Source organism: Bombus pyrosoma, linkage group LG8 (assembly GCF_014825855.1).
Source record: "Bombus pyrosoma isolate SC7728 linkage group LG8, ASM1482585v1, whole genome shotgun sequence".
NCBI lineage: Eukaryota > Metazoa > Arthropoda > Insecta > Hymenoptera > Apidae > Bombus > Bombus pyrosoma.
The window spans coordinates 5,553,544-5,565,993 of NC_057777.1; positions in this window are offsets into that span (position 1 = coordinate 5,553,544).

The following is a 12,450-nucleotide window of genomic DNA, read 5'->3' on the forward strand; positions in this document are numbered from 1 at the left end:
ATCGACCTCCTTTTCCTTTTCGTGTCACATGCGACGTTATCGATTCAATATTAGTTCGAATTAAAACTGAAATCTATGAAATTATTATTTTTATATAATTACAAATCTAAAAACTAAGACTTAGAAGTAAAGCTTCAAACCAACGACGGACGTTAAAAATAAGATCTAAAAGTAAGGCTTAAAATTAGCGACAGAAATTAAAATTAAGACTTAAATGTAATTGAGACATGTTTAGACTTGTATCACATGATAACAATTCATTCGCAGCTACTATCTAAGAGAAACATTGATGTTCCTAGCCTAGACATATTTATCTTAAATATAGCTAAGACTAAAACACACCTACCTCACGATGTGCTTGCACTATACCACAATTAAATTGTAAGATGTGTGCATTCCACGTTGGTTGTTTCAGCTAAGAATTACAATTAATTATTTTAACCTAAAACTTCAAAATAAGTACACATCATGCACCATCCATCTCTCACAGAACGATTATACAGATCACATAGATCTTTATTAGCTTGAAAGTAAGCATACACCACACGATATTTATTTGCCACAGAACTATTACACGCATCATTGCAAAGATTATGCGATAAATCGTAGCTTGGCCTACGTATATCGATAATGCTCGCAAAGGAGCGGTCAGAGAGAGAGAGAGAGAGAGAGAGAGAGGGAGGGAGAAAACTTTACTCTTGTAGGGTCACGCGTCGAAGAGTGGCGGTGAATGTACGTCGTAAGGGTCGTCACGCCAAGCAGATTCTGGGAGATCCTTGGACTTGTATGACGGCCCAGAGGGTGGCGTAAGGAAATGTGGTCTCTCCTGATGCCCAAATTAGATACCAGAAATGGCTCCCTTGGAAAGGGAGAAGACGTGGGAGTGCTCCGGCAGCAATTCGAAAGAGGTCCCGGGGTACTCCTGTTAAGCGTTAAGAAGGCCACTGTGGGATTTTAGTCGGTAAGAGTCCGACACTATCCCGCCGCTTCCCAGAAAAGCGGCGGAGTGTCCATGAGGATTTCTCCACGTAAAAAAAAGAAAAAAATATGGCCTACGTATATCGATTTTATAAATAATTAAAACCAAGGCGTACGCATCTCACGATGTCCTTGCGACATTTCAGGGTGTCCCACTGTATCCCACGGTGCCCCCGCAAGGGGGTGTCAGTCCAATCTGGATCATTCAAAATTCTCTTCGGTGTCTTTTGATGATCTAAACTGGACTGTGTTAGTTCTTAGTTTGGTATCGCTCTCCAAAGATTAATCAACTGATTTGAGAATAATGTTAATATCGAATAATGTAAAGATTAATTTTTGGAAAACGATGCCAATTACCAGGTCTCACCACGAGGAAGTGACTACGCACGAGACCCGCCCATGAGTTACTCAACATTACACAAAAATGTCGACATTCAAGCTGTTAACGAGAATGTCGAATTCTGATTCTACTTCATGGGCCTTAAAACAAGGCATACATCGCGCAACATCTCTCTCCCGTACACAGTTTAGACGAATGTTTACAAACGTAAAACGAAACGTAAACAACACAACACCTCTCTCCCATACACAGTTTAGACTAATCTTTACAAATGTAAAACAAAACATAGACAACACAACATTTATCTCCTACAAAACGAGTACAACCTTATACGCAACCCTACTGACAGCATGTGGTATCAAAGACACATTTGAGTAACTTAGAACGAGAGAAAGAAAACGAAACTATTGACACTGTATAATACCATTTCAAGTCTTGCAAAAGGGACACACGAGTCGCTGTACTAAACTGTACAATTTTTCAAGTGTGGTAGAAGGGGGTATTAAGGGACACGAGATTCTCAGTTTTCGTTCCAAGATGGATAAGTATCGATGTATAGAATGAGCTCACAATGCACTTAACATAGGTATCTTTCTTAAGATTAATTAAGGATAACGCACGCACTCCACGGTGTCCCACGGTGACCCACGATGTACCTCGGTGTCCAACGTTGTCCTTCGGTGTCCAACGATGTCCCACGGTGTCCCACGGTGCAGCCCAGTCTGGATCATCAAAAATTCTCTTGCTGGCTTTTGGTGATCCAAACTGGACTGGTGCGTAGTTCTTAGCTTGACATCCTTTTCCAAAGATTAATCAGCTGATTAATTTTTGAAAAACGATGCCAATTACCAGGTCTCACCACGAGGAGGTGACTACGCAAGAGACCCGCCCATGAGTTATTTAACATTATGCATCGGTCTCGACATTCAACCTAATGGCTGGAATGTCGAGTTCTTACTCTACTTGATCATGGGCCTGCGTAAAGAGATAGTTATTTCGTAGCCTAACCACGAAATACCTATCTTCTACGCAGCAGTTACACGAATAATTACAAACGTCAAACAAAGCTTACGCAACGCAATTTCTATCTCCCACACAACGCAACATGTATCTCACACAAAACGATTACATCGATCAGTACAAACATTATACAATAATTCGCAACCCTATCGACAACATTCCGTATCAAAGACACATTTGTCTATCTTGGAACGAAAGAAAAAGAATGAGGCTAGTATGGAAAGGGAGCCCCAATAATCAGACGACGAAAGAAAATCCGCGGCGCTCGCGGAAGGAACGAAATCGCGATCTCTCGAAGGAACTAACAAACCTACGTGACGCACCCCCGTGCACCAGATAACCCTAAGGTTCAGCGGAAAGCCCAAGCATTGACCTTCGCTCGATTCCTGTCCGTCGTTTGCAACTTATCACGGTCGATAGCACCAACCGATGATACCAGCGATCCAGCAATGGGCCTGCAATTTAACACACTCCAACTGAACAAGTGACAGCCCGGGGAGGGACCGCTGATCAGGATTACAAAGGCTAGGCCCCAACTGAACAGTGGGGTCCACCCCCGCGGGTTTGCCACCTGAACAGGATTACGGAGGACGTTAAATGCAGGTCCCTGCCCAAGTACCGAAGTACCAATCGGACAGAATTGTAGATCTATGACTCAGGTATCACCAGCGCGATGACATCTCCCGCGACTCGCGGCAAACGACGAGCAGTTGTCGAGTAGTCACCACGACAGAGGTGTCCTTGGGGCGACTTACGAATCCAAAGAGTTGTCCAGTGCACGTTGACCCACACGCACCCGGAATACGCGCGAGCGAGTACGCCACGCTGCAGTTTGAAAGAACTGAGCGATCGTGAACCGATAAATCGCGGGAACAATTTTTCCAGTATGGTAAGCGAGGGGACCAAGAAAGACGAGGAGATTTATATTTTTCGTTCCAAGATGGATAAGTATCTTTGTAAAGAATGAGCTCACAATGCACATAACATAGGTATCTATCTTACGATTAACTAAGGCTAAAACGCACGCATCCCACGGTGTCCCGTGATGTCCCACGGTGTCCCACGGTGCCCCCGCGGGGGAGTGTTAGTCCAGTCTAGATCATCCAAAATTCTTTTGGCGGCATTTGGTGACCCAAACTGGACTGGTGCGTAGTTCTTAGCTTGGTATCGTTTTACAAAGATTAATCAACTGATTAAATTTTGGAAGACGATGCCAATTACCGGGTCTCACCACGAGGAGGTGACTACGCAAGAGACCCGCCCATGAGTTATTTAACATTATGCATCGGTCTCGACATTCAACCTAATGGCTGGAATGTCGAGTTCTGACTCTACTTGATCATGGGCCTGCGTAAAGAGATAGTTATTTCGTAGCCTAAGCGCGAAACATCTATCTCCTACGCAGCGGTTACACGAATCTTTACAAACGTAGAACAACAAATACATAACACATCTATCTCCCACACAACGATTACATCGATCAGTACAAATATCGTACAATAATTGGCAACGCTACTGGCAGCATTCGGTATCAAAGACACATTTAGCCAACTTGGAACGAGAGAAAGAAAATGTAGCTACTGACACTGTATATACAATTTCGTGTCTTGCAGAAGGGACATACGAATCGCTGTACTAAACTGTTTAACGTACTACTATTGCGACACTATAAGACATTGAAGATATTGAAAAGTTATAAACTCTAACGTGATCTCAATAAACCTCCCTTAAAAATGGGAAAACAAGAACATGCCCGATCAATCAGACGATAAAGGAAAAAATCGCGGCGCGCCCGTAACGAACGAGATCGCGATCTCTCGAAAGAACTAACAAACCTACGCGACGTACCCCCGTGCACTGGATAACACTAAGGATCAGCGGAAAGCCCAAGAATTGACCGTAACTCGATTCCCGTTTCGCCGTTCGAAACTTACGCGAGTCGCGGTCGATGGCGCCGACCGATGATGCCAGTGATCCACTGCTGATCCAGTCGAGGATCCAGCACATAGACCGGCAACTTAACACACTCCAACTGAACAAGTGGAACCCGGGGAGGGACCGCTGAACAGGATTACGAAGGCAAGACCCCAACTGAACAGTGGGGTCCACCCCCGCGGGACCGAACAGGATTACGGAGGACGTGAAATTGCAGGTCCCTGTCCGAGTACCGAAGTACCAATCGGGTAGGACTGCAGATCCGCGACCGAATACCCAACGGATTCGCAAGCATCACCGGCGCGACGACAACTCCCGCGATTCGCGGCAAACGACGAGCAGTTGTCGAGTAGTCACCAAGACAGAGGTGTCCTTGGGGCGACTTACGAATCCAAAGAGTTGTCCAGTGCACGTTGACCCGCATGCACCCGCAATACGCGCGAGCGGGTACGCCACGCGACAGTTTGAAAGAACTGAGTGATCGCAAACCGATAAATCAGGCGTACAATTTCTCCAGTGCGGTAAGCGAGGATAGGGAAACGAGATTTTTCTTTTTTCGTTCCAAGATGGATAAGTATCTTTGTACAGAATGAGCTCACAATGCGCTTAACAAAGGTATCTACCTTACGATTAATTAAGGCTAAAACGCACGCATTCCACGGTATCCCACGTAGTCCCACGGTGTCCAACGTTGTCTCACGGTGTCCCACGGTGTCCAACGTTGTCCAACGGCGTCCAACGATGTCCCACGGTGTCCCACGTTGTCCAACGTTGTCCCACGGCGTCCAACGATGTCCAACGGCGTCCAACGATGTCCAACGTTGACCCACGGTGTCTCACGGTGTCCCACGGTGTCCAACGTTGTCGAACGTTGTCCCACGGTGTCCAACGTTGTCGAACGTTGTCCCACGGTGCCCAACGGTCTCCAACGTTGTCCAACGTTGTCCAACGATGTCCAACGTTGTGCCACGGTGTCCAACGTTGTCCAACGATGTCCCACGGTGTCCCACGGGGTCCAACGTTGTCCAACGTTGTCCCACGGAGCCCGACGGTCTCCAACGTTGTCCAACGTTGTCCCACGGTGTCCAACGTTGTCCAACGTTGTCCCACGGTGTCCAACGTTGTCCAACGGTGTCCAACGATGTCCCACGGTGTCCCACGGTGTCCAACGTTGTCCAACGTCGTCCCACGGTGTCCCACGGTGTCCCACGGTGCCCAACGATGTCCAACGGCGTCCAACGATGTCCCACGGTGTCCAACGTTATCCCACGGCGTCCAACGATGTCCAACGGCGTCCAACGATGTCCAACGTTGACCCACGGTGTCCCACGGTGTCCAACGTTGTCCCACGGTGTCCCACGTTGTCCAACGATGTCCCACGGTGTCCCACGGGGTCCAACGTTGTCCAACGTTGTCCCACGGTGTCCAACGGTGTCCCACGGTGTCCCACGGTGCCCCCGCAGGGGGGTATTAGTCCAGTCTAGATCATCCAAAATTCTCTTGGTGGCTTTTGGCGATCCAAACTGGACTGGTGCGTAGTTCTTAGCTTGGTATCGTCTTCCAAAGATTAATCAGCTGATTAATTTTTGAAAAACGATGCCAATTACCGGGTCTCACCACGAGGAGGTGACTACGCAAGAGACCCGCCCATGAATTATTTAACATTATGCATCGGTCTCGACATTCAACCTATTGGCAAGAATATCGAGTTCTGACTCTATTTGTCAACGGATCTGCGTAGAGAGACAGTTGTTTTCTATCCTAACTGCGAAGCACCTATCTCCCACGCATCGCTTACATGATTCTTTACAGACGTAAAACAAAGCATACACAACGCTACATCCATTTCCCACACAACGATTACATCGATCAGTACAAACATCGTGCAATAATTCGTAACCCTATTGGCGGCATTAGGTATCAAAAAAACATTTGTCTAACTTGGAACGAGAGAAAGAACATGAAGCTACTGACACTGTATATACCATTTCGTGTTTTGCAAAAAGGATATTTGTGTCGTTGTACGAAACTGTTTAACATTCTTTTTTTTGCGATATTACACTTTTGAAGATATCGAAAAGAAACTCTAACAGGACCGCAATAAGCTTCCCGTAAAATTGGGTAAGCAAGAAGGAGCTTGAACAATCAGACGATGAAAGAAAAATCGCGGTGCACTCGGAATGAACGAGATCGCGATCTGTCGAGGAACTAACAAACCTACGCGACGTATCCTTGTACACGAGATAACACTAGGGTTCAGCCGAAAGCCCAAGAATTGACCGTCACTCGACTTCTCTTTTCTCGTTTGAAATTTACACAAATCACAGTCGATGGCACCGACCGATGATGCCAGAGATCCAGCACCTAGGTTTCCAACTTAACACACTTCAACTGAACAAGCAGCGCCTGGGGAGTGACCGCTGAACAGAATTACGAATGCAAAGACCAATCTGAACAGTGTGGTCCACGCCCGCGGGTTTGCCACTTGAACAGGATTACGGAGGACGTGAAATTGCAGGTCCTTGTCCGAGTATCGAAGTACCAATCGGACAAGACTGTAGATTAGCAAACATTACCGGTGTGACGACAACTCCTGTGATCCGACGCAAACGTCGAGCAGTCATCGAGCAGTCACCAAGACAGAGGTGTCCTTGGGGCGACTTACGAATCCAAAGAGTTGTCCAGTACACGTTGACCCGCACGCAGCCGAAATACGCGCGAGCGAGTACGCCACTTTATTCATAATAAAATTTGCAAAAGACAATCGCGATATCGTAATTCGCAACTCTAAAGCAAACGCGATTACCATTTTATCGCAACTCTAATTCAAACCGTAATCATTTTCTCGCAACACTAATAAGAAAAATCGCGATTAGCCCAATGGGACGGTAGACCGATATATACATCGGCCAAAGAAGCAAAGACTACTACTACTACTACTACTAAAAATACTAAAAGCGAGCATAGTGACAAAGTAGTAACAGCAATGACTTTCCATGCTCTGGATGACCCAGAGGATGGAGAGCCACTAGTAGTTGCCCTCTTGAGTGGCAGTTTGCCGGGCCTCTTCGGCTTATAGCCTCTTCTTTCTTCGGGCGCAATGCCCGCTGAAACTTAAATCTAAGCTCGAGACTTCTAAATCGCAAACAAAAAAAAAAAACTTATAAAGGTAAAATAAAAATATAAACCGCGGAAGCTGATTGAAGTGCACATGGACTGACCAACGATCACAGCAGTGATCGCTGCCCACTCGCATGTGCGTGCTCGAGCAATATACGTTCGTTTCGAGCTCATTCGCGACCGCGACCGCGAAATTCGAAAAATCGAAAGGCAAAACCAGAGACGAGAGCATGCTCTACTCGTGCCAGTTTCACCGCCGATTTTTCAAATTAGATTTCCAGAAACAGGTTGGTCACACGAAAACGCGCCTACCCGACCAGAGACTGTGCCAACCTGCCCGGCCCTACCTACTTATAATTAACAGGCATACCAGAAAGTATACTACCTATCCTGCCTAGCGCTATATTTAAAAAATGGCAAAACAGGCACACCAACACACTCGCTCCACGGTTCTCACACAAACGCTCGGGCGCAAAGGTCCTACACTAGAGAGGACGTCCCGGGACGCCTCCGACACCCGAGCTTAACACACATCATGCACGCTCTAAGGTACGTACCTTTTTCCTGAAATCGACTGACGAAGGCTAGTGACCATTGCGTAAAACGTGATAAAACACGTCTGAGGAAATGATATCGTTAAAATAAATGTAAGTAAACTTGGAATTATAATTGTAATTTACGGCAATATTAAAAGCGTGGTTACACTTAATCGCGTGGATGATATTATCAGAAATTGTAATTGTATCGAGACGTAAATTGAATCGATATATGTCTCGACATTTTTAATATTTGAAGTTTTAACGAATGAGAAAAAGCGACGCAATTCCACGGCCTAACAACACACACACGTATAACGTGGAAAATACGTCGTGCACGATACACTAACGCATCGTCAGTCGCTGTGAAATTATTACATTACTTAATTCTAGATCATCGTGCCCAATGTCTTTCTCCCATTCAAGTAGCACCTGGGCACGTGAATGAGATCCTGACAATGGGCACGGAAAGGGTTAAACCTGAAAATCCTGATCTAAAAAGATGATTAGTTTGTGTAATTTTTATTTAACGGACTAACGTTCTTTGATTTTATATTTTACTACTTTTTATCTGATTAAATCTACTTTATTAATTTAATAGTAATCAAGTAACTCTACTTTATTAATTTAACAAATCAGAACAAAATTTTAATATTGCAGAAAATGTAGCGTTAATTGAAAAAGATTGAGACTCCATCAAATGGAATAATTGACTCTGAACATATTACTAAGAAAGAAATAATCTCAGGCGATCTCTTTATCAAAGCACATACTCGAAAATGCGAAGGCAATGTTCAAAATTATTGCTTTGATTCAAAAATCTGCCTGTCGCGAAATGTCTTCTTGCACGTAAAATTTCACACATTCTTATACGGAGAAAAATGAATTTTAACTCATATTTTAAATTTTAACCGAAATGAAATAAACGAACGTGACTTAATATTGTCACGATCAATTCATTGCTTAAGGTCAAGTATATTTATGTCATACAGGTATATTCGTGTAGATATTTGCCATTTGCAAATATTCATACGGAATGTTAACATGCATATCTATAAATAACACGAATATATTCTCAAGTGTATACGTTTAATCTAATTATTAAAAAACTAATTATTATAATCGCGCTGTGCAAGAAGACCTATCCTAAACTAATAAATTTAAAAAGAGAATGTTACTACTCACGGGTATAAAAAATACCCGCGGTCACTATGCTCGCAAAAAATTCTACGTAATACAACCAGTCACCCGTGCCGATTCGGATCTTTCATCCTACGACATGATTGAGTGACCGGAGGAACAGAAATGCATGCGACTCACCGTTCGAAGCGGAGAAACAGAGGACGTACCATGGATGCTGCGCCATCCCACTGAATATCATCAGGAAGACTAACATCAGGCAGGGACCGTTGAAAGTCCAATGGTGGAAATAGGCTTTATGTTCTTGAGAGATGCACTGATTCTAATACCGAAAACGAATGTTGAATAATATATAAAGCAAGACTACGTTTCCGCGACTTTAATCAAAACTATAGTGATTTTAAAATTTTGAAAAATAATTTGCGTAGCAAACACTGACTCTACAAACCGCATTGCGCATGGTCACAAATATTCCACATAATGTTATAATTTAATAGTGTAATTGTTACAAAATAATAGTTTAAATGTTGTTAATTATTAGTTTAAATGCTCTTAATTAATAAGTTAAATGTTGTCAATTAATAGCTTAAATGTCGTTAATTAATAGTTTAAATGTTGTCAATTAATAGCTTAAATATTGTTAATTAATAGTTTAAATGTTGTTAATTAATAGTTTAAATGTTTTTAATTAATAACTTAAATGTTGTCAATTAATAGATAAAATGTTTTTAATTAATAGCTTAAATGTTGTTAATCAATAGTTTAAATGTTGTTAATTAATAGCTTAAATGTTGTTAATTAATAGCTTAAATGTCGTTGGTTAATAGTTTAAATGTTGTTAATTAATAGGTTAAATGTTGTTAATTAATAGCTTAAATGTTGTTAATTATTAGTTAAAATGTCTTTAATTAATAGCTTAAATGTTGTTAATTAATAGTTTAAATGTTGTTAGTAAATAGTTAAAATGTTATAGCTTAATGGTTTAAACGTTTTAAGTTGATAGCTTAAATCGCAACGGATCCTTTTCAATGTTTACAGTGCGAGAGGTGTAACACAAATGAGCTCGCGCGCGGGGTGCGTGTTCCTTATATAGCATGTACTTGACAATGCTCTGAAATGTCAATCAAACGATTATAAACGATTTGTTGATATCTTGAAAGTTGATTTTTTCATTATAACACAATCGAATTTGATAATTTTTAAATTTTTATTGTAAATTGACGCCTTCAAGCAATCTATTATAATAACCATTTTTATAATTTGTATATTTTTTATCAACTGATACTAAATTTGCATTTATATGGTACTATTTTTTGATGTAAAAGTGTCTTAATCTATATTTAATACCAGATTATGATAAACATAATTTTATTATAATAGCCAAAGATGAAGAAGTTGACCAGCGGTCAAGAGTCCCAAAAAGAAAGAATCTATATAATATTTCAATTTGTAATAATTATTGATTTTTCGGCATTCTTTTACAAACATTTTCTACTTTAATGATCTATCATAATATTTTATAACAATTTATCAATTTTCATAACTTAATTCTAAGCATATATCATTGTTCAACAATTAATTATTATATATATAAATCTAATATGCTCTTACACGCACAAGTTTGTTTTACTTCCTAATATAAGATCATGTTAAAACAATAAAAATTTTAGAATTTATACATCAATTAATAGCAAAGTAAATAATGATAATAAATTATTTTTAATTAAAGAAATTTCTCTTCTCATGATAGTAGACACGATAGTAGTAGTTTTCAAAGACTGTTCTAATATTTTTGTCACGTTTTTCTATTTATTACAATGTTTGAATATATTTGAAATATATTTACTAATAATTGTATGAATAATTAAGTAATACACTAATATACTAATACTATATTTTGTTTTATAGTAGCAGCTACATTCCTGTAATATAAAAGCTTTTCATTAAGAACATAATCTTATTCGTAATTGTTACTGAACATTGTCTTAAATACGTTTTTTATTCTTCAATTTCAAGTTCGAAATATTGGAAAGTCGTAGTTTGAAGGAAAAACGTGACGCGAGGTGACTTACTCTTAAAAATTGTGGAGCAAAAATCTGTCTCGTCGAGCGTTATCCTGTCATTATTAGTACCCTCATTTCGACTTTATCAACAGTTCAATAAATTTTTAATGCGATTATCATATTATATGATACAATTATGAATTATATAGCAAGTAATATGAGCTAGTTGGCTGCATTCGCGATTATGTTTTTATAAATATGAGAGAATAGTTGTTTGAAATACTTATGAATAATATGTAGTTACCGACGAGTCTATAATATCTCAGTCTTGCATTTTATCATTCCTTATCACAAACGTGGTGCAGCAAATGCTTTTTCTTATTCAACGGGGGAATCGGTTGAGTTTCTTATCATTTTCATATGTCACTGAAAAATACCATTTAAAATATTTCAAAAACCTGTTAGTATTAGGTAAAATGAAAAGAATTATAATCATTGCCACATGCTTTATAAATTATAGAGAGCGCGAAAAATATTCTGATTTTTTTCAAGGTCGGTATTTCAGAACATGAGACGCGGAATTCTATTTAGTGTCACGTCTGTTGTGTCTTTAATCAATGGTCCCATTTAATGTCTCGTATATCCAACCGTCAGTCAATAATGCGGTATCTCGTAAAATGACAAGTTTATTTTTATCATCATCGATGATTGAATTCATTACAATTCTTATATTCGTCGTAGCAAATCGTAGAGGGCGTAAGAAACACTGTGGTTTTTGTCGAGGTCGGTATTTCAGAACGTGAGACACGAGGTTCCATATAATGTCCGGTCTATCTTGTATACACTCAATGCTAGTGGTAAAAAAGTTGCTCAACATTTTCAGTGACTGGCATATCACTCGGTTGATAAATAGGTCAGCTTGTAGATGTCGCGTAGCTATTTGAAAATGCTATTCGAGTATCCACTAGGGACGAAGATCACACACCCGATAAAACTTACGCTTACGGTTGCTATTAATTAAATTTATGAGTCAGTGAAAAACTATCTGACTAAGTAGAATAAATTACCGATAATATCTAAAGGATTAATCGATCAACCAGCAGAAAACATTCAAGTATGCTGATGTAAGCACTTTGTTACTTAATTAAAACAGCATACCAGCCAATACATTAACATAACAAACATTGTCAAAGAAAATTAGTTCTTTTATAAAGTATTCTCCAAACCTTTGTATTTTCTAAGCTACAATAGAAATTTTCTTCGAACCTATTAAGCATGTATTAACGTACGTGTAATTCTATATATGTAATTAACGAATTTCTCGAGACAAAAGAAATGGCGATGGCGACAGCACAAACCGGAAGGACGCAGGAGAAAT